Below are 24,615 nucleotides of genomic sequence, written 5' to 3' on the forward strand. Positions count from 1 at the left end.
AGAATCTCCTATTCATTTTTTTGCTTTTATTCCAGTTCCTCTATAGAGTCATGTGTGTTAGAGATAGCAGAACCCCTCTGGTCCCTGGCGGACTCTGTAGAATAATGACATAAGTGATTGGGTTTGGTTAAGAAAATTCATGGCGTAGTTCATTCAGTTAACAATTGAAGAATAAAGACATGTAATACCGAGCTCCGTGTATGGCATGATCATTTAAATGCAATAGGTCTGGGGAGGACACAACATCCCTGTTTTTTCAACCTTGACATTATACCACTGCCTGCTCTCAGTGCTCCCTCAGCAATAGTTGAGTGAATTATTTCTCTAGGCCATCTCTCCTGTTTATATACAGAATTACCAACAATATGTTCTCCACCTTCCCAGGTATTTCAGTGTGTGATATGCACAGTACTTAACTTGTAAAAGAAAGAGTGCCGGTGCACAGAGTTCTGCCCAAAAGCTCTCAACTGGTGCAATTGAATGTCCGCGCACTGAATACTAGCGTTATGTAGTTCTAAATGCACTCATGCCTCTTTAATCCACGACCAGACCGCCCCCCCTTCGTTTATGCCTCTCTTCCAGCTTCCTGCTTGTCCTTTCGTAATAGTTTTTCCGTCTTTCTCTTCCTCCGTCTTCCATTTCGTCTGTTTTTCCCTCTCTTCCTCCCCTAAATGTCTGATGCTTTAAAATATGCTCAGGTCCCCCAAAAATGAGCCACATTAAGCACGGCTTTCACTTACTTTGTGTAGGTATTATCTTTTGTTCCAAATAGTGACTCTTTTACCATGGTAAACAACAATATATATATTGGTAATATACGTAAGGAATTAAGTGGGTTAATGCCCATTAAAATGTGCATATGTATAACTCGTACACCTTGTGTGTGATCACATGCATATTTGCTGTGATTAAACTCCAGGGGGCTTATTTACAAGCCCCTTGCACCACCCGTAAGTCACTTTTCCCATGTTCAAAATGACTCAAAAGTGGAGCAATAAGCCCCCAGGTGAGGAAATACTACGTACCATTGCCTCTACATGGCTGCCATTGTGGAGTAATCTCCTTGCATGAGCTTTAGAGAGCACAAGTTGGAAACAGAAAGAGGTAATCAAGACCCACTGTCTTTATTTCATGCAATAATTCGGAGAATAATATGTATTAACTTTAGACACCTCAAAAGCAAAGAAACAGGAGCTCTCCTCTGCCTTGATCCAGCGCAGTGCAGCTCTTCATGATTACGACCACAGTCTCACCTACAGCACTAAAGAGTGTGCAATATGGGTTGATTTTGCAAAGTGAATTTCAGTTTTCAGAGCTGCAGTTCTATGCTTCTCACCGGAAATTCCTGCCTATGAACCCCATAAATTCATTGCATATATATTGGTGCAGCACCTTTCTTGCTCTCACTTACAACAGTCCTAGGTGCACTTTATAGGCTAATTGGGGTATTGTCAACTCAATTCTAAATTTGGGGAGCAGCAAATGCAAGTGTTGCACCTATGCCGCTCACTGGTTGAATCCCTCATATTGATGGGGTACAGTTTTTTACCATAGGAGAGTCCCCTCCAAGGTGACTCATGGATGAATCTTATAGACATAGGGGTAAAGTCAAATGCACTTTTTAAAAGCCGATTCTCCAATTATGGCCTAGTGAAATCCCTACTTCCTTCACTGGGCCTCCACTGACACTTCCAATTCTTCACCCGTTCCCTCATTTCTCTCTTCTGTCTCTCTTGGTTCACCTCCTCCCATCTGCCACCTTAACCTTATCTTGTTTCCTGCTTGTCTCTCAACAACCTCTGTCCCCGGAGAAATGCAACAACTATTTCTAAAAAACATTACTACTGTAGTAAGGACTCCCTTAATACGTACATACATTGTTAAGTTAGCATAACCACGTTAGAAGTTAGAAAGCCATCTTGCTGCTTTTGCACACGACACTGCGTTCACATGTTATTGCTTAAACGAACTGCTGACTCGAGTTTTGCCTCACACGAGAGCAATCTGTTGTTACCATCCCGAGCTCTGCGAAGCGACCTTGGTCTGCACACGATGTGACAAACAGTCTGAGTTGTTAGACAATGCATGTTTTCCACTCTAGGTTGATCGACCCACTATTTAGTCATAACACACGAGCAGCTGCACATACCTGAAAGTTGGTGCTTTTAATATCACAGACATCATGTTTATTATTCAGACCGAAGACGAGCCTTCCTGCGAGAGGACTCCTGATGCTCCTGTGATGTGATTTCACTAAGCTGATCTTTGAGGTATGGGGTCCCCTATTCAAGCCTAAGAGACCTTCTGTTAGTCTAATAATAATATTAGCCTCTTAGTAAAGGGAAAGTGGTAGAATCCACTGTCATTATAACATGATCACCCCTTTTATATTCTATGGAATTGTAACTATGTTAATGGTTTTGATTTTAATCATTTGTCTGCTTGTATTAGCCAAAGTACTGCATATTAGGACACGTGGTCCATAAAAATAAACTCTTTTTATTTTCACCGTGTCTCTGTTGATTCTTGTTGTGGACTGATGTGAGAATAATATACGAACAGGTATTTCCGATTCCCACCATTCCTGAGTATGTACTGAGTCGCGTGTTCTGGGTTGTCTTTTCATTGGGACCGCCGAGCTAAATCTCGGATAACGAATGGGACACTTATGCTAGCCGGATACTGGGTTCTGGGTTCTGAGGTGAGTTTCTGGTACACCACAACTCACTGAGGTCCTGGGGTTCTACGCATAGTTCTGTGTATAAGCAGAATCCCTGCAACATGGCGCCCAACGTGGGGCGCCATGTTGCTGTGTATAAGCAGGGATTCTGCTTATACACAGAACTATGCGTAGAACCCCAGGACCTCAGTGAGTTGTGGTGTACCAGAAACTCACCTCAGAACCCAGAACCCAGTATCCGGCTAGCATAAGTGTCCCATTCGTTATCCGAGATTTAGCTCGGTGGTCCCAATGAAAAGACAACCCAGAACACGCGACTCAGTACATACTCAGGAATGGTGGGAATCGGAAATACCTGTTCGTATATTATTCTCACATCAGTCCACAACAAGAATCAACAGAGACACGGTGAAAATAAAAAGAGTTTATTTTTATGGACCACGTGTCCTAATATGCAGTACTTTGGCTAATACAAGCAGACAAATGATTAAAATCAAAACCATTAACATAGTTACAATTCCATAGAATATAAAAGGGGTGATCATGTTATAATGACAGTGGATACTACCACTTTCCCTTTACTAAGAGGCTAATATTATTATTAGACTAACAGAAGGTCTCTTAGGCTTGAATAGGGGACCCCATACCTCAAAGATCAGCTTAGTGAAATCACATCACAGGAGCATCAGGAGTCCTCTCGCAGGAAGGCTCGTCTTCGGTCTGAATAATAAACATGATGTCTGTGATATTAAAAGCACCAACTTTCAGGTATGTGCAGCTGCTCGTGTGTTATGACTAAATAGTGGGTCGATCAACCTAGAGTGGAAAACATGCATTGTCTAACAACTCAGACTGTTTGTCACATCGTGTGCAGACCAAGGTCGCTTCGCAGAGCTCGGGATGGTAACAACAGATTGCTCTCGTGTGAGGCAAAACTCGAGTCAGCAGTTCGTTTAAGCAATAACATGTGAACGCAGTGTCGTGTGCAAAAGCAGCAAGATGGCTTTCTAACTTCTAACGTGGTTATGCTAACTTAACAATGTATGTACGTATTAAGGGAGTCCTTACTACACTACCTAGATAGGGGCATGTTTATGTAATTGTAATGCAGTGCAGTGCAGCAAGTCACCTTGATGTGCTGCGCTGCATTACAGGGAAAGGGCAGGAACGTGCTGTATTTTATACAATACAGATCCGTTGTGTCCTTTCCCCAGCACTTGTGCACAATGGGCTGACCAGCCCCAATCCAGGTACCCTTGCATATTGGTGCAACTGGGCCTGCGTTGCATGCAGGATTATTTTTGGTAGGAAGGGGCATATTTCTGCACAAAAACAATCCTAATAGGCATAATCATCTTTCTATGGGTGCTGCAGAATGCAACACACATCGAACAAGGAAGTAAGGAGGATAAAAAAGGGCTAAAAAAAATATTTCTCCTCGTTACTCTTCCCCTGAGAAGGCATACCTTTTTGGCGCATTGCCAGGTCTACCAGTCATGGTAAATCTGGCGTCAAAATCCATGGGAGTTGCATGGGAACACCCACGCAAGAGTAAAGCAATGCAGCGATTTGCTCTACGTTGCCTTACTTCAGATTTATGAAGCCTTGCGTTGCGTCATACATCGCATTTTGGAGGTGCATCACACATGCACCACGTTGCGGGCTGCAAGAGTGATGCAACTGCTGTCATAAATATGCCCCATAATCTTTGCATTGAATATTACCTTTAACTACCCCAAGAAATGGCTTGAGAACGCATATGTCCCAACTATTCACGAAGCAATACGTTCATCCTTCAGAAATGCCTGAGAAGCTGGAGGGGTTTCCATCATTCATAAATACAAAGCTTCAGGGCTTGATCACAAAAATATCAGAAACTTATTCTCATAGGTTTCCACCCATGCTTGGATTAAATTGGACTCTATAACTGAGTTCTGGACCAAGTAAGGAAAAGCGCGACAGGATTTTAGATTATGCATATCTATTGTCACGTGTCTGAATGTACATAGTTCACTTTTACTCACATGTAAAAGACAAGCCATAACGTGATGGCACTTAAATGTTGTCCTTCTTTTTCTCTACTCATTTTTTTCCAATGGAGAAATTCTTTCTTTTTCCCGCTATCACATTTTGGGTTGATGCGCCCTTGGAATATCTTCATCAAATGAAAGCTTGCTAGTGTATATCCGCGTTTTGAGAATCACAAGGATGAATACAACGCTAGTAAATCAAGCTACTTTCACAGATGAAATAAACGTTGGTGGACAAATGGCCTTGTGGAAAAAAAAATTTGCTTGTCATTTTCCTGGCACATAGCACATTGGGGTGAATTCTGCCTCTTAATATGCAGCTTTCCCTCCACTTCAGGTTCTTCTTCATGCCAATACACCAACCCCTGTCTAACCCTACTTTTCTTGACTCTTTCTGTGACTTTATTTCATCAGTGGTGCTTCATCGTGCCTAACTGACCACAGCGGTATAAGTTCTGTTCTGTTCGCTCTTAAATGCCTTGACCTCAATCAATGTGCCTGTGCCTAGGCACACAGTGGGGCACAGCCTAAATGCAATCTCCTCCAAGCTTAAACAAATGAAAAGAAATAGATGCATATCAGTCTTACCCATTCATATCTGCTGTCCATAACGGCTTATTTATTCCATCCTGAAATCTTCAGAAAGATTCTAGCCACCAGTAATTCCAGCCTCTTCCGTTACAGGAGCAGTCTGGTGCACTACAGGCTACAACACATCCTTACACGTCAGCAGCACAACAGCAAGCACTTGCTCCAAAAGGACTGACAGGCTCAGTCTAACTGGTGGCTCTCAGACACCCTCAACAACTCTCTATCGCTCAAACTGTCTCCACTGTCGAAGCCCTAGATCCAAACATGTCTTTGTGACCAAATCAAAGATCACACAATAGAATATCACTGGCAGAAAAGTGCTGATCTGGACCACCAAATATATTAACATTGACTATTCACTCTACACAGAAAAATGAGGCAAAAAAGCTATGAAGTATTATGCAAACCATCTGACTGTTTGCTGTTTTTTGGCGAGAAACATTTGAAGTTATATCTAAATTAAATAAACTAGAGGCAGGAACAAAATCTCATTAGATATATTGCAAACAATGCACGCTCTCCAACTACCTATATCCCAAACTGCCATTAGACTTCAGGCACTACAAGAATAACTGGCTCTCAAGGATACAGAACAATGGGTAAACAGTCTTCAGGACTATTTTCCAAAGAATAGGACGTTTTAAAAATAGGTAAATCGCCAAATAGCAATTTAATACCTCCTAATGCAGATCTAATTTATATAATGAGTTCCTTGGAGCTTTATGTTGGATATTTCCATTCCTGTAGCATATATAATCTAAAGCTAATATTTAACAGGTCCTCAACTATCTGGGGCCTCCACACAGCTAAAGGTAAGCTGAATTAATTTAGCATTTGGAGTCTTAGCCAGTATGGAATAGGAACCAGCTACACCACACCAGCACTATCCAAGAGGTCATATTTATAGTTGCCTGGTTGTGTGATAGACCAAAATTACTTATTTTTTTACAAATGTATCGAATTAACATGTAAAGTACTAACTTCGATGTCAAAATAACACGAACACAGGAAACAAAGAAATTGTAGTATGTAATCATATTTAGGCATTGTAGGCAATCACTCAAATTAATATGTTGTAATAAATTAAGTTAGCCTACCTGAGTATGTCAATTTAAATGTTGACTTTACATGTTATGGCTAACAGGCCTTTTTTATGTTGAAAGTGTTGACTTGCATAAGATGTTTTGCATTTTCTTCCCACTGCAGATGCTGTAATTGTCAATAAACTTTCTGTTAGCTATTGAATATTCATTTATGTATTAGACAACTGATAGTGAGGTTCTCACCAGAAGGAGAGGAGATGTCAGGAAAGGTGATACCTGGAAAGAACTGTCTGAACCACAAGATCTGTTCAAAGTTACAAACCAAGGACATGGCTGCATAACCTATTGTGAAGATGTGAGAATCTGGGGAGTTTACTTTCTCCCAAAGTTTGCTGAAGACTGATTGGCTTACAAGAGTGGGAAATGAGGCAATTGTTGCCATTAATGTTTTGATTGAATTATGTTAACATGTTTTCCTTAAAGTGAGCGAGACCTTGATGAGCTTACGGCAGAATTTAGGAGGTAGATCTTAGAGATGGCTGCTTTAAGCAGAGTATACTCTTCCAACCTCTTCTGGTCTTTACTGCTTGGGCATTAAGACTTCATGCCTAAGCATTCATATTCTCTCATCATTTGGGTTACGGAACTGACACATTAACCTTACTGAAGATAATTGCCCTTTATGCCCAAAACTACAATAATTTAGACTATGTATTTACCTTTATGGAACATACCATATGTATTTGTTAAGCACACATTCACCCAAGGGCCTCTTGATGCGGAGTAACAGATGTTTATGGTTATCCAACTCAATGGTACTCATTTTATCGGCCTCAAAAGAATGAAACAAGGGAAAAATTGGAAATCAACCAAGTATAAGGTTAAAGGTATTATAACTTGACCTATAGAACAAATATGCAAACCTCTATTCCAGAAATTCAGAGAGGTAAACGGTCTGACCAATCAGAAAACGGTTGCTCGAAATCAAAAATGGTAGAGGAAATAGATGTACTGTTGACGTTTCGGTCTGTGTTGGCAATGAGACCGTCAGACCATCTTCCGGACGTAAAGGGGATTGTACAGCCAAATGTATCCTTCTACAATTTCTTTGAAGGAAGTAGGCTCAATAGAGTCAAGGCGATAAGGGAAGAAAAACCATTGTCCTTTTTCTGTGTTTAAATCACAAGTTCATCACTGACTAGGATGAACAAAAACTGGTTATGTTATTAACAAATATTTAATTACGATTGTGAACAAAATCCCTTGTAGGCACTTCTCTATTAACTTTTGATTTCATTGCCCAAGCCTCCAAGGATTTATTGGGTTTGCCCACTTTTTCACTATCAAAAGAATGAAAGGCTGAGTGGGCCCCCTGGGATGTGAAACTGTGACCATGAGGTCAAACACAGGCCTCTAGAGTCCTAGCATTAGTCAACTATGCCACCAGACGCAGCAATACCCTTGCTGCTTTTTCTCTATCCTATTAGTAATTCCAACCAATGTGGCATTCTAGCTTTTCTTGAAATATCAAGTAATAGATTATATGAATTTGCACTAATGATGAACACATTTGAATACTCACTATATCATACTTCATTTTGAATTAATCTGTTAATAAACCCTTTAAACTCACAGTAGATCTCTGTGTTGACTTTAAAGAGCAAAGGGCTACTTGAGAGGCTGATAAGTGCTGCAGGCCAACTAGTAGCATTAATTTACATGCCCTGGGAAGATGTAATACTACTTAATAGCGACTTATTAATTCATTGAATGTGCTAATCAGTTGTAGGCCAATTATGCCAAGTTTAAGGAGTGAGCACACTCACAGTAGCACTTGTTAGCAGTGGTAAAGTGCACAGTCTTAAAGCCAAATAAACAAATTCAGAAAACAGGAGGGGTGGAGGAAAAGGGTTTGGGGGTGAACCTGTATAAAATGCAACGTCCAACACTCATGCTAGAACATGTGATGGCTCCACTGGCAGTAAGACCTTCTGTACCACTCTAGACTGGGCCACTATGAAGAAGATGACAACGAAGATCCATGTGACATTTTTTGTCAGAAAATGGGTAATCTACCATTTCTTCATGGCCACTACTACGACTTACCATTACTACGCATTTTTTACTTAGCGGAATCTTTTATTTTGCATGCTTTAAGTTTGCATGCTTCTACTTCGCATATACCGTTACTTAGCAAAGTCAATTACTTTGCTGACTATTCACATTGTTGTTTGGAAAAGGAGGCGCTTCCGTTTCCAAACAACGGCGTGCAGCTCTGACGACGCCTGAAACAGGAGAAGAGATGAAACACGGTGAAGCGAAGGACCACGAGGAGAGAGGGGTAAGTGGGGCAGTGTAGTTTTTTGAGGTCGGGCAGGGAGTTGAATTTTAGGTTTTAGGGTTGTGTTTATGTAGTATAGAGTAGTGTATGTGGGTTCAGGGTAGTGGTCGTGCAGGAGGTTGTCTTTTAGGTTTTGGGGTTGTGTTCATGTAGTGTAGAGTAGTGTATTTGGGTTTAGGATGGTGGTCATGCAGGGGGTTGTCTTTTAGGTTTTAGGGTTGTGTTTATGTAGTGTAGAATAGTGTATTTGGGATAAGGGTAGTGTTGTGGTGTTTGTGTAGTGTAGTGTAGTGTTTTAGGGTAGTGTAGTGGTGTTTGGGTAGTGTAGGGTAATGTCGTGTATGAGGTAAGGGTAAAAGAGTAAAAAATGTGTAGAAGTTGTATACTTAGTAATATACTGCGAAGTAAATGCATATTTAGTACTTTTAAATGCATTTGCAAACGAAAAGCATGCACAGTAAAATCTTGCGTAGTAAGGGTATTTGCGATGTAAAAACATTGTAGTAAAATCTTGCGAAGTAATGGTCTGTTAAGTAACACCATATATTCCAGAAAATGTATTCATCCATCCCACATATCCATGGAATCATATATCTGCATTAGTGAAACCTCTGATATGCTGAGGCAAGTTAATTTACAACAGATCATGCAACACATTTTATTTATATTACTGAATACATGATTTATAAATAACTTAATCCCAAAACAAGTTTATAATTTTTAATAATACAATATTTTTCATCATCTTTCTTATTTTATATGAGCGGTTCCTTTTTGGTTTCAATGTTTTCTAAACATTTTTAGAGGTAGAGGGATAAAAACCTTTAGCTCTAGCTCATATTCAACTATTTCATTGTATATTGCAGACTGCTGTCCTCAAAATGTATTAAAAGTCAGAACCAAGCACACAATCTGTGTTGTTATATTTGCTGTATAATAATCAGGCTTTTGATATTTTTCAGATTTTAATTCAAAATGTATTTTTTTTTTTATTTGAAAGGTATTTTATTGTTTTACTCTCACTGTGAAAGGTTTATAAAAAAGCATGTAGGTCCACACACTCTAAAATCCATCAAGTACTAAATGAAAATCTACAGTGGTGCTTTGTGTGAAAAGTAATAAAATTGTGCAGCACTCAATTAAGAAATAGTTGGATTTGCGAACCATTGTTAAAAAATATTGTATCTGAAAGTAGATTTTTTAAATATTTTATTATTTTGATATTACTTATTTTATTAGTAATATTTATTTCTTCTTGCATCATGTTATGTTTTTAGTTTTGTATTTTCAGTTGAGATGGCCTGTTATTAAATCTAGATTATGTTCTTCTGAGGGGAAGAGGAAAAGTGTGTGTCTTTCTTGTTCGAAGCCAATGTTTTACAATTAGGTATTCATTGTGGTTTTTTCATTGTGCAGTTTTGTCTTTGAAATATATATCAGCTCTTTCAAGGAATCTCTAAGGGTTTGCTGTTTGATATCTGTTTAATTATATTTCAACTTCGGGTTATTTCTAGTATTTGTGTTGATGAGATTTGATTCCCTCGCAGTCACTTGGTGAAATGGTGCCATAAATCCAGACAGCAGCTATCAGTCTCCAGTTTGAGGCTATTCCTTGGCTCCAACCCCATGTTTTGCCCTGTTGTGTCCTACTTTGTTGGGTGGCTTTTTATAACTGACCTCATGCTATGCCCTTGAGGTAACAGGGGTCCTTAATAGACACCCAGCTCGGAGGTTGCTCAGTCGACACATGCATCAGGTGCGTATATGTCATGCTCCAAATGTGCTAACCTGCATTACACTTATAAAATTCTAATGCTCAGGATAAATGCTTTTCAAAATGTGTACTTTCCCCAATTTTCCTTATCACCCCGTGTCAAAACTACAGCTTACTTTCCACAATTTCCATAATTCATCTTCAGATACATTCTGGATTACACCAAGTTTGCCATGTATGGTGACACCTGATTAGACAATCCTAATCATGAGGCATAATGTCTTCTTGAGGCTTTTTCCACTCTTGGGGGCATATTGACAATCTTGATAAATTTACCTCCCCATTCACAAGCTGGCGCTAACAGCCCATATCACCAGTTTACCTGCGATAGCAGCTGCAAAAAACATCTCTACAGAGAACCCCCGCAACTATCGCTAATGAGATGCAGAGTGGGTGTTCCCGTGCCAAAAGCCGCAACAACATCACACCTCAACATTCTCAATGACCAGACAGATCAGTGATAAAAACACAAAAGAGGCGATAAGCTGTGTAAGCAGCAGGAATTCTACACCTGCTTTGACCTGGTGTAAAGTCGGACGGCAGCCAGTACCACAAAAGGGAGACCAGCCCAGGGCCACATCGGAAGGGTAACAGATGCCATGGAGCCACCCATCATGTGGTCCGGACACCCAAGAGGCCAACAACACCCACCACCACCATCCCAGGACCCCCCCGGACCACCACAGATGCAGCGCAGACAAAGACAGCAGACCCCCAGGAAGCGTACCAGCCGCACAGACCCAACATCTGACAATGTCACTGCCCACCACAGGCTGAAAGGGACAACCATCCTACGCATCCTGACCATCATCGCCTAACAGGCCTACAGCACAAACACAGCGGACAACCAACATCCCACCTCACACCAAGCTGCTAGCTCGGATGCACCTGTTGGTCCCTGGCACCCCCCAACCAACAACCACCAGAGTCGAAGGAGTCTCACAGCCAGCCAGATCCAAGTCCCCCACACCTGTCCTGGACATCACCATCACCCTGGTACCCCAGTCCCCATACATCCAATACAATGCGCAGGTCACGCTGGAGACCAAGCAAGAACGAAATGCCCTAGCAGGATGCATGTACGTGTTGGGGGCAACCCACAGCACACATGTCCTACTGTGCCCCCTGGTGACACAGCACACAATCACATCAACAGAAAGCACACGTCCCACCCCAATGTGCAGGCAACAACAGAACACCCTGGAACCTCCAACAAGGTTGCCTTCAAATACACAGCCAGTGTGCATGATTCCTTCATCCTCCAACCGTTCATCATCAACCAGCGTACCCAGGATTGGCAACAAGGGAAATGCACAGCCCCTTGGCAAGTTCCAAATGAACACCCCACTCACCTCAACTCCAACACCATGTAAATCACAACTCTGGCAATGCACATGTCACAAAATCACAACCAATATGCACAACAACATGCCCACCCACCAGCCACGACAAAACAACCCACAATGGTTACCTGGCCAAGCCGTGAACATGAGCCATCAATGGCATGGCACCTCAGCCACACAACAGCCGAATGTGGAGAGAGGTGGCAACCAGACATGTGTGAAGGATGCAGTAGTACCATGATTGGGAAAGTACACAATGCCAAGAGTGGCGGAGATGTGATGGACATACCGCAGTATGCAGCAGACACTCATTTCCATGGCTACATACACCTCCGGTGTATGGAGTGTAGTGGACACAACCATGTCACCACAGCCAGTGGGGGACCTCGTGGAAATCTTGCCTGTTACACCCCCCCAAGCATGACTGGAGTGGGATGGCCCGGCTTACGCCACAACAGCATAGGGGTGTGAATAAAAAGCACGTAGCCCTGGGCGTGGACCTCTTCTGGAAATCCCAATGTCTTTGCCAGGGCGGCGCCTCTCACCCCGCCACGAGGCCGACGCCGTCCTCTTGAGCGGAGTTGCCTGCAACGCTGTGCGCCTGTCGGACCCCGGCACGCTGGACCAAGAACCCGTCAGGCCCGCCTCTGCGCATCCAGGCTTCACTGATCACCTGCCGACACCGGCGTGTATCAAGGAGGACCCACCACGTTCTGACACAAGCTCCAAGCCCGTGTTCTGCGACCATGGCAGCCTTCTCAGACCATCACGGCCTCCACGACACCGGCACGCTTTACTCCTTTTTCGTTGACGTACTCTACTGCCACCTCAGGCCTACTCTTCCGCCCAGTAGGTCCCATATGTGAAACTGTGTCCTGAGTCATGAATGGCAGTGACCCCAAATCCAGGCCAGCGGCAACAGCACAAGGCCCCACCCGATCAGTGAGGCATAGTTCCATATGGGCTACTTGTGACACGTGGTGCCACTAACCCTGTCAACCCCAGCCTGCTACACATGGTGCCACTAACTGTTCAGCGCCAGCCTGCGACACGTGGTGCCAGTAACCCTGTTCAATGCCAGCCTGTGGCACGTGGTGCCACTAACCCTGTTCAACGCCAGCAGGCTACACATGGATGAGGGACCAGGACAACCCTGCAGACAAGTAGGTCCCTAGGCCTACTAGGCGCAAATAATGAATGGCAGAGTCCACACCAGTGGTCGCACGGAGAGGAGTAAGAGGAAGATGCGGCTCAGTCCAGAGGGAAGAAGATCATCGTTACGGAAGTGATCGAACACGACCGACAACTGCCCTTGTGTCATTAACTCTGTGCCTCGCCAGCCAACGACACATGGCTGTGGGCTATTGCTGACCGCTGCCTCCGGCCTACACTGCAGTCCAGTAGGTCACAGTCTTGATTTGGCAATGCTGGAGTTCATGTCAGTGTACCGGCATCATCGCAGACAGCATCCCCACTCAGCACCTGTGCCACTAAGTCTGTTCCCCGACATTCATGGACACTCCATGGTCATACATTGGTGTCATTTGAGTCTATGGACTAGGGGCCAGTTTTCATCCTCATGTAGCTGATACCGATTTAGTGGTGGCAATGAGGCTGTCGTATTCCACTCCTCCATTTGCTGCTTCTGTATAAAATCAAACCTTTCGGCGTCTTGCCCTGGAGGACACCTTCTACTGTCCCCCGAAACACTCTGCAACGTACACCTTGGACATTGATGGGGACCCACCCATGTTGCATGGCCCATCTCACTGCACCGCAAGTCACCTTCTCATGGCTGGGTGGCTTTGCCGGCCACAGTGCATCCGGGGCAACTAACTCTGTGCTGTTCAGGTCTGGGACCCCTTCTTCTGATATATTGGATGACCTCTGTGACGGTGGTCTTGGGGTCATCAATGCCATGTGTCTGTGGCCCTCCACTGTCCGCAGCCTCTGACCTCAACTGCGGGCCACCAGGGCCCACACATAGATTCGGGTCCTGACCGGCCTGGACGTCGCATCACCGCAGGAGACACACGCCACCACCACAAGGACCACCTCCGACCGCCATCTGCCAGAGTTGAACAGGTGGTCCTGACAGACCTACGGAGTTGCTCAGACCTGTCGTGGATGCCTTCATCGGCCTGATACCCTGCTCAGCACTCCAGGTGCCAGTGACTCAGTGCACCACAAGCCATTATCCGTTAGTGATTGAGTTTTGTGCAGTGGAGATGTTGCGCAGCAATGTCACCTCATGCAGTGGGGAAGACCTGGGACGTTGATGAGGAAGTTGATTCAGGTGTAACACACCCCTCTGCATCAGGACTAACCCGAAGGGACACAATCCTAGCAATTCCTTTACATGAGCGCGCTCATCTCTAGTGCCCCTACCTCAGTGCACTGCAACTCATGGAACCTTCTGACTGAATATTGGGTGACCTCTGTCCTTACTCCGGCTCCCTCCATGTTGCTGTGCAGTTGACTCTGTTATGCGTGTGTTTGCTGTTTCTGTTGCACTAGTGTCCAATGTTCAAGTTGTTGCCAGCACCATGCATTCCATGCGGACTGGCTTACACTCACCCCACACACATCCAGCACAGGAGTCACTTTACATGTGGCCCTGCCAATAAAGGTGCCGGGCGCACGTCTCCGTAGCCAGTTCAACATAACATCTATGTGTGTCCCTGTGATCTTGTTGTATGCATGAGGGCTCTGAGCCCTAGGACATTACAGTGTACTGTGTACATCTGATGCAGACATGTCACCGCAGGCAGCGGGTTGGAGCTTGGACATGTAGATTTGTTGTCACCCACTCAATTGGTAAGGAGAGTGGCCAGAGCCATCGTATGCCGTGCCAACATGGGTGTGTGACTGCTATTTGCATGCCCCTGGGTGTGGTTCTGTACTGTGAATGCGCATCTGCATGTGTCTCTATGGAAGTGTGGGTCTCCTGTGTGGGTGGTCCCTGAGGGTGATCAACACCAACGTATGTGTTCTAGCTCGCCTTGCATGGGTTCGGCAACAACCCGCACCTGTTGGGCCACCTCCTTTTGGAGTCATGACACATGGCATTGGGGTGCCATGTGTGGGTGGGTAAAGTGTCGTGAGACAGCTGTGCTTGCGGGTGCTTCCTGCTGTGTGGACTGTTGCAGGGGCTGTGTTCTCCTCTGAGTAGCTTGTCTGCCCTGGTCCTGGGGAGAGGGTTGTGTGGGATATCCATGTGCTGTTGTAGGATGTCGGTGTCGATGGTGTGGTGGTCCTCTCTGGCATCACAGATGTGTTGTCTTCGGTGCTCTGCTGGTGGTGTTGTGTGCCCCTGTGCAATGTGAAGGGGAGATGTATGTTGACATTGTGTTGACATGTATGTTGGCGCATTGTTCTGTTTCCATTTCACAGTTTCCAACTCTGTCAGATGTAGTAGGCATGTTTCTGTGCATGTGCAGAGCCAGTTGTGTCCTCTGTTCTGCAGTGTCGGCTATGCACATTGTACCACGTTGTCGTCGATGTGGGTGTGCTATTTGTGCAATTTGTGTGTTCTGCAGTGTGCCAAGGGGATCTGGGCCATGGACCTGGGTGATTGTGGGTGTGCAGTGTGCTACACCTCGTTGTGCATGTATGCCATTGTGCCCACTCCCACCGTCCCCCCAGTCCCTGTTCATTGCACTCCCTTTTAATGTTGTGTCAGGTCCTCTCGAGCTATGCCCGTACTCGCTACTCCTTGCACCGTCTCCACACTGATGACAGTGGCCTGGTTTCCTTTAGCTCTTCCAGTGGTGCTGGACTGCCACCTCCTGTCGCTGTTGCTGCCTTCCTGTTGGCTGCGGGTTTGTACCTGGTTTAGGTAGTCACGTAATGCCGGCACCTATTGGCCTCCTGTATTGGCCTACTCGCCACTATGCCTGCAATCTAGGTGGTCTGCTTGTGGGTCAGTTGCTGGTAGTGTTCTGTCACCTCCACGATGCTGGTCTTGTTTTCCTGCGGTCTTCACCCCGTCTTCCTCTCCCTTTTCTCCTTGGCCTTCGCCGGACCTGTTGTTCCTTGCTGGTGGTCTGTGGGGGTTGTGGGGTTCAAGTTGACCTCTGCGCTGGGTCAGGGTGCATCCATGTTGCAAAGTGCTTTGGCTTGTTTCTGGTGTGTTGTTTCTGTGGTTTTTGTAGTGCATTGTTCCGCCAGATGCATGGGATTTCCAGGCCTGTGCTGGTCTTCGCTGATTTCTGTCCCGCAATTGGCCTCATCGCATGAATTTTTGAGTTCGCGTATCGCATTTTTGCGGTGTGGCATTGATTTTGACGCTGACATTTGGCACGTTATCTGGTGACTATCGCATGCTACCGCCTTGTTGTGAATTCCACGTTGTCACAGGGTTGTTTTCCCGTGATGGGCTGCGATATTGAAAGTTGCGTTACGCTACTCTTGCGGTACTTATAAAACATTCCTGTGAATATACCCCTTGGTCTTAATTAATGCATTATTCTGTAAAGAGCAAGGTTCTTGTTAGACCGAATGTTTTCCTCAATTAACTCCCTCCTCTATACCTTCTTTTTCTCTAATCGATCATTTAGGTGTTCTCCTCTCTCCCATTGGCTGTACTCAAAATCTTTTTCCTGCCCCTTTGTAACTAATGCTTACAGAACATGGGCAAACAATTATTCGCCTAAATGTATCAATATCTTGTTTCCAGCTATTCTCTACTGGCGGACATCAATGATGTTAAGAATAAAACCCCCTCCTATGATGGGAGGATAAAGCCTTCTCTCTGTGCGATCTCTTCAGCTAAACCATCCCTTCCCTGATGACGCATTCTATGTGTTGCCTTGTACATGGAGGGATTGGCTAAAGGAAAATGCCTGTGTAAAAATGAGAGAATTTGCAGAAGTAGTTTTGATAAGTCTGTTACAATCCTCTTTACTGGCAATCTTAAAACCTATGAAGTGCTCATTAAAAATACCCTTCACTAGCACAGTGCATAACTGATTGAAGCTGCTAACATCCCCCATGTGAGCTTTTCACTTTAGACAAATAGAGCCACATGTATGAAACAATTTTGCGTTCGCAAAATGTGCGAATTGCAAAATTCGTCCGTTTGCAAATGCAAAATGGCCTTACCGAATGCATGAAAAGCATTCGCAGGCCCCACAGAAATTTACAAGAACTGAGAATCCTTATTCTGTGATTACCTATTTACAAATAGCAAATTGCGGATTCGCAAATTGATAATCTCAGACATGTATGACCCATTCACAACTTGCGAATGAGTTAGCAATCGCTATTTTACACATGCAAATCACCACCAAATCCAATCAGGCAGTAACCAGGCACAAACTATTTACACAGGCCCAGAGGGCCGCAGAATTTTTCACAAAGGCAGTGCTGTAAGTCAGAGCGAGGAGGATGAGGATAAAAGCAGGAGCTCAGAGAAGGAGGAGACAAGGACAATCTTTCAGAGCACGCTTTGCATTGTTTGGGCAGACACAGGAAGCAATCTATAATAAATACAGATTAAATTCAGCTTTAATCGTAGATCTTATAGCTGAACTGCTTCTACAACAGCGTCAGAGTTGCAGGACCAACCCCATTCCCACACATGTTCATGTCCTATGTTCACTGCACCTCCTAGCTACAGGGAGCTACCAGGGTGTAATAGGTCTCCCGAAGTGCGCTGTTGCATTTTTTCAAAGCGTTCCTGGATGCTATGTTGCAGAGGATGCACCAGTACATAAGATTTCCCTAAAGACCACAAGAATTGCAGAAAACTAAATGCGATTTTTACCAGCTAGCCCATTTTCCCTAGTAATTTGGCGAAGTATACCTGCTAGGTAAATGTCTGTAACTCAGTCTGGCAGACTGGTTTAACGAGAAACATTACATTGAGTAACCTACTGCCTTTTCCCCTGTAGGTGAAAACACATATGCTGTGCGCTCCTTCACACTCACCACAACCCTAAATCCGACTACTCCAAATGAACAGCGATATAATTCTGCGCACAAATCTACACGCAACGTGATAGAGAGGACCTTTCGATTACTGAAGAGTAGGTTCTGCTGCCTACATAAATGTGGAGGAGTACTGCAGTACATGCCTGAGATAATCTGCAAAAATGTGTCAACTTGTGCCATGTTGTACAGCATTGCAACTTCCAGAGGCCTACACTTGGACCTTACAGATACAGATTTAGATGAAGACGATGAGCAATGTCAACCTCACCAAGCAGCAGACGGTTCAACAGCAGCAGAAGGCAGACAGAGACGTGCAGAAATAACAGAGATTTTGTTTTAAGGTGGGTAATGATGAGACAATACACTACATGGTTTCACTGCTAATGTGATTTATTATTCCCAGAACACAGGTATTCTACATGCACACATTCAAAGTAAAAGAATTGTAGTGAAAAAGAAATAGTACAACAAAAGAATATTGCCATAGTACTCGACTGTCAGCCCTGACAACTGAATGCTACAGGTTATGTCACCAAATGGCATTTCAGGGCTCAAGGCCACACTATTTTCTGCAGCCACGCACTCCTGTGACCTGGCCTGTGTGCTCTATGCCCTCCCTTGATGAGGCCTCTGAGGCAGAAGCATGGCTGGAACTGTGCCTTCTGCATTCAGTCACTGGTGCTATGATGCTACAAAGGCCAGAAGCCTCCTCACTAACCCCCCCCCCCACTTAGTACATCACTACCACCTACTGTAGGAGTTTGCAAGTGCTCAACAGCCTTGATGACCTGAGTCAAACCTCAGGCCACATCATTGCTATAACGGGCCATTTCTACCTGCATGGACACAGCGGGTCGACACAGGAGAGCTGTAGTGTTACTCAGGTGGTTGATGGCCTTATGTAGCCATCTAAATGGTTAAGTAATTGGTGGTGCCGTCTGCGGTGGGACACATGGTTTTCCTTAATTACAATGCTTCATGTTCCTGAAGTTGTCCGATGTTTCCCTCTGTCCTTCTTCCACTGCTATATTGAGCTTCATGATGCTGCCCTTCATCTCCACTATATTGTGGTCTAGGGAAAAAAGCTTTGCCTGCATTCAACGCATGTGTTTGCATTGCAGGCGCTGCACCTTCAACATAGCTGTCTCCAGGGGCCACTGAAGACAGGTGTGGCGTCGCCTTCTTCAGCTTGCCTATGTGCCATTTACCTGTGCCTCCTGATGGAAATGTTGTGGCTTCCATGTGGACCTGGGCTCTTCGGTTTGGTGTATACTCAGCCTGTGTTCTGGGCAGGTCAAGTTGTCTCTCCTCTACTTCCATTTCAAACTCAGGTAGTGGTGCCACTGGGGTCCTGCGTCTTGTAGGTGCAGGTGTTGGGAGAGATGGGGCCACTGTGCTGTCATTTCCTGACTGTGCCTGAGTCTCCACAGGGTCATGGGATTCGCTTTGGTCTGGCTTTTGTGCAGCTGTATCTGTGACATTAAACACAACTCGTTCAGTTCACATTCTTTTACATATATGTCACATATTGCATTATTTTGTCAATAAATGTGTTTAGCATCACACACTGTGTGTGTAAATGTCACTTGCTTGTTTATACTTAAATGCACCTATGCTGCTTGAATTTTCCTCCTTGCCTTCCCTCTTGTGGTTTCTGACTACTACTCCCATAATGCATTGGTAAGTAGCATGTAAAATGATGACTGGAGTGGTATTTTCACCTTTCTGCCTGATCTTTCTAAATGGGGATTTCATTACATTTACCATGCATATATTCATTTGCATGTATCTTACCTTGGGTGGTACTGGGCAGCACTAAGGTGTCTATATGCATCACCCCAATGACGGATTCAGACTAAAGGGTAGACACCACCAAGTCCTCTAAGGGTGTAGACGCGGATTCCGTGGATAGTCCTCCACCAGTCTTCTTCGCCTCTGCAAGCCTTGCAAAACCCTGTTCCTTCACCCTGCTCCACGGATTACACCACCCCTTATGTAGCTCCTCAATGGAACGCTGCGTGAGCCCCTCTTGCATTGATTTTTGTTTGTATATCTTGCCATATGTTTCTTTTTTCACACTCCGGGACATAGAGTGAGTTTTTTAAAAACAATTTCTCATGGCTCTTCACCACTTCCTCAATTAGGACTTCCAACTCTTTCTCACTAAATTTGAGCTTTCTCTTGCGCAGTGCTGCCTCCTTCCCACTGCCTTCAGACGCCATGCTGGTTTTAATACACAGGCTCAGCTCTCCAAACAGGCTCCCCGGTGCTGTGCTCCTGCAGTCTGCCTCTTCCTCTCACTCAGTACACAGGTATCAGCACCGCATGCCTTACTTCCTGGTTGTGAGGTCATCCTGCTGCAATGAAATGCGAAATTTGAGAATCGCAATTAAGTAATTGCAATGTTTTTGCGATTTTGGATATACATCGAATTTTGCGATTACTAAATAGCGATTCAGTAAAAATCACTATTATGTAACATCAAATTTGGTTTTTTATACATGTGGCCCATAGTTCTCAGAACCTAAAGCCTGTGCTAACATGATTGCCCCATCTGAGTTACTCTAGTTCTCTTTATATCGGGATTTCCCTGAAAAATTGATAACATTCAATTATGCATGCCAGAGACTATCTCTGGCATATTTCTGGTATATGTAGAGCTTTCTAAACTAAGGCTAGTTGTTCATCAAAGCAGACAGAAACAGAAGAACCCCTGTTAAAACATATAATTAATATTGCACAAATTCCTTTTAAAGTACCTGCCTCAGGTTTTCTGAAAATCTTAAAACATGAAACAGCCAGCTTTTTTGTCAATTCAATTTGTTTATGATACCGATCTGCAAAGAGATTCACTTTACAAAATATACAGAATACTTTGTCAATACATAACTAAATAAACATGTTTAAAAAGTGTCATTTCAAAACACATAATTTTATTCATTGCTTTAAGTAATCATTGTAGTGCTTCTTTTGACGAATAAACTTCATATTTCAGAAACAGTGCTTTTAACAGGCAAATATGATTCATATGCAGCTTTTTTGTCCGAAATAGGTAACCACCTTAGATGCAGTCCAGATCAGAAAAACACAGCAAAACTCAAAACCTAAAGGCAAAGTATATCTGTGCTTGGTGTAGCCTGGGGCGTAGGGGGGCGTTGAAGGGAGTGTTGCTAGGCAACACATTATTTGATGGAATAAATTGAACCAATTTCAAGTTTCAACTGCGTACTGTCCCTGGTAAGCAGCGTGGAGCACAGTGTGTTAATTCACAGACAGAAGATAGAATCTGCTCTATTTTCTAACAGGAAAAAAGGTGAAGCCTTTGCAACCTGAGGTTGTAAGGGTCGTACCATGGGGTAGCAATTGACAATATTGGGACGCAGCTGCGTCCCCAGGCAACCCGTAAATGACGTCCATGCAAAAGCAGAAGAAACAGTTGATGTTGGAACATTTTTTTCCCCATCCAATCAGCAAGGGAAAAATTGATAACGTCATATAATGAAAGTAGATCCTCTGTGATGCACATTTCTAGGTAGCACTGTGTACATGTAGTATATGCCATTTTGAGGGTTGTTTGTAAAATATCACCTGGTACATTCAGCATGCACGTTCATGACATCGTTCATGATGTTTCACATGGGTTGAACATATAAGGGCTTATTTATGAGCAGAGTTGCATCGCACTTACACTATGTTCACAGGTTATGGGATACTACATATATTTGTGCTTTCTGTAGGCAATATTTGTGGTAATCTCAGAGAAATCAACAGTAAAAACCGACCCACCAGACCATAAATCAAGCACATAAACAGCTTGAATGTGTGATAAAGCCTTCAATCAGAAAATTCATTCCTATGGTGCGTTTCATCATGGAAAGCAAAGCTAAAAAATGTGGGCAAATGCAAACAGGAAATCTACATGATGAATTTGTGTCTTTGGTAGTTAATTTTCATTCATTGGGTGACAATATGAATGAAATTTTGGCTTCTATACAAATGTTAAAGCCAGCTAAGAGGCATGCTTTGCTACACTTGGAGACTTGGAGGATAGCTAAGTGTTAAATTTAAATTAGAAGCTGAAGAAGGGTGTCAGTGTATGACTGACAGGGCCGGTCCTAGGACTTTTATCTCCTGGAGCTCATAGGCATGGTCTAGCACTGTGAGGCCATCGTAGGGAGGCCAATTTCCCATTTTCATTTCAAAGGACACTTTGGGCATCATTATGATGCCAGTCGGACTCTCGTCCGACCTGCACCGTAGAGGAAGTGGGACTGCCCAACAAGGAGTTGCCGGTCCCCTTGCCCTTATTAAAATGAGACTGTCTTTATGGCGGTCGCAAAGTGTACATTTTCTATTGTGGCTTGTGGAAGGGGGGCCTGCTAGGGGTCCCCAAAGTTACTTTCAGCCCGCATAAAAGGGCAGGTGGTAAGGGACATTGTAATCACTACGGCGTGCATGAGAAGGCACCACCCATATAGTAGGGATTACTGACCCTCCGACGGTCTGAAGGGTTCCTAGAGCCCGTTGGAAAGCATTAGACTATCCCTCCTCCGCTGCCTATGACCGCACGCATTGCAATGCGTCGGTCAGACCGCAGCAGCAGATGGTGGTCGGAACGCATCAAATGAGCCATCAGATGGGGTCCAACAGCCATCAGAATTATCCCCTTTGTGCCTTTTGAGACAGATCGGAAGAAGTTTCGTGGGAAGCAGAGGAACTTCAAGTCACATAGAAGATTTTTGGAACTTCATTTTAAATCTCTGCCTCTGACACAGACCATCTTAAAATAATGCAGCTGGAGATTGAGTTTTTTGATTGCGATTGCTATTCATACTATATTTGAGTTCTGATCCTGTTCCCACGTCCTGGAGTAAGCCTTAACCATTTACCCTTGCAAACTTTGAGTGACAAGTTTAGAAAATGAACTCTGGTATTCAAATGGAATGGAATACTTAAGCTTCTAAACACCAGTACTAAATATCAGTTTCTAGGAGGCCTACTGTCCAGTAAATAACCACTGCCACAGGACCTTGTTCAGTGGGAATGTTTTAGCAAGGAAACTGTTATATTTGACATCTGATCTCAGCTTTTGAGGGCAACCCCATGCCACGTAAACTTGCTTCTCCCTAATCATTCACAAATCTACTTCTTTTTTCCATGTTGCCACCAATGGAAGGGTTCCCGCCTTCTAGAGGTACACCACATCCTTCTTGGTCAATGCGAGACCCATCCAAAAAAGTATTATACCATATTGAGATAGTTCTAAATCCTCAGTTATCTTTGGTCTTTGGGGTATTGACCAAGGCAGGACAAACTCCATGCAGTTCTGGATACCCTCCCAAAATGAATGGAGAATTTGGGATTCCCACATGGTGTGCAAAAGGTCTCCGACCTGACTGTGACAATACAAGCTCAGGGATAAGGTAAACACCCCATGCGATTGAGCTTGTAGCAAGCAAGGTAGGTCCTATGTAAGTCATTTAATTGGATAGGACAAAGTCACCCAGATATCACCGAGCCCCTCGGTGAGGCACAGGCCTCCACCCAGTCATCATTGGACAGTGAACCCAGGTCGGGAAGGCCCCTGGTACATATCAGGCATGTGTCAGATCAAGAAACGGTTAACTTTGTAATACTTTTTGGTCACCCAGATCAACCTTTAGCATTTTAGCCTCTAGCAGGTGGAAGTCAGGTAGTTAATTCATACTGGTAAGATAGGGCAGGAGGGCAATGCCTCAGCTGTAAATAGTGGAAAAACTGTCTACGAAGAAGGGTATATTCATCCTGCAAGGTGTGATGGGATTGAAATGTCACCCCTTCTAATACATCCCCGATTGTGGAGATCCTGATCATGTCCCAGCCATGCAATCCCAATAGCCAAGTCACTTGTATTAACATGGTGCCCTCTGATAGGATTAGAGGTCCTCATTTACCACAAAATGATGAAGTGCAGCACTGCAAGCCATTTTGTTGTGCTGAGCTGTGGCATTTTAAAAACACAGGGATGTGTTGTACTAAGAACAATACGATGCATCTGTCTGCTTTCCCCTGTGCTGATGCACAATTGGCTGCCAAGCGCCAGTGCAGGCACCCTTGTGTCATGTTGCAGAGGTATCTGCAATGCACGGATGATTGTTTTTGTACAGAAAGGGACACCTTCTTGCACAAAAACAATCATTGATTGCATTTTTCTCTTTTAATGCATGTCACAGATTGCAGCAATAATAGAAAGAGGAAAAAAGTAGAAGAAATAAAAATATTTCTCCTCATTGTGCCACTTCTATGCCATGGGGAGGCTAGAATTCTGAAGCATTCCCAGCTTTACAAAACTTTGTAAATCTGGGAATGTGTCAGGTTCCATAGATGTTGCATGGGAACACCCACAGCAAAACCAATGGAACACCCCTTTCATCCAGAGTAATGCATGAAAGGGGCCCATATTTACAAGGCCATGAAAAGTCATACAGGGGAATTTTACAAGGCCTTGTAAATATGGACAGGAACACTGTGCCACCGGTGCGTCAAAAAAAGTGATGCCCGGTGGTACCCTGTCCAAGCAGGAATCATAAGACCAGTTAAGGTTAGTCAGATACACACCCTAAATTAACCTGTGCTCACCATCTGGTAGCTTGGCACAGAGCAGGCAGTCTTAACTTAAGAGGAAATGTGTAAAGTATTTGTGCAACACTTCAAATAGTAACACTGTGGAAATACCACCAAAAGATGCACACCAGTATAAAAAATAGATTATGCTGTTATAAATAAAACAAGACCATAACAACAAAAATCTAATAAGAAGAATTCAAGATAGGTATTTTTAACGATTAAATGCAAAAATAGAGCTAAGAAGCAGTAGGTGCCTACAGAATTAATTGGTTG

Source organism: Triturus cristatus, chromosome 8 (assembly GCF_964204655.1).
Source record: "Triturus cristatus chromosome 8, aTriCri1.1, whole genome shotgun sequence".
Lineage (NCBI taxonomy): Eukaryota > Metazoa > Chordata > Amphibia > Caudata > Salamandridae > Triturus > Triturus cristatus.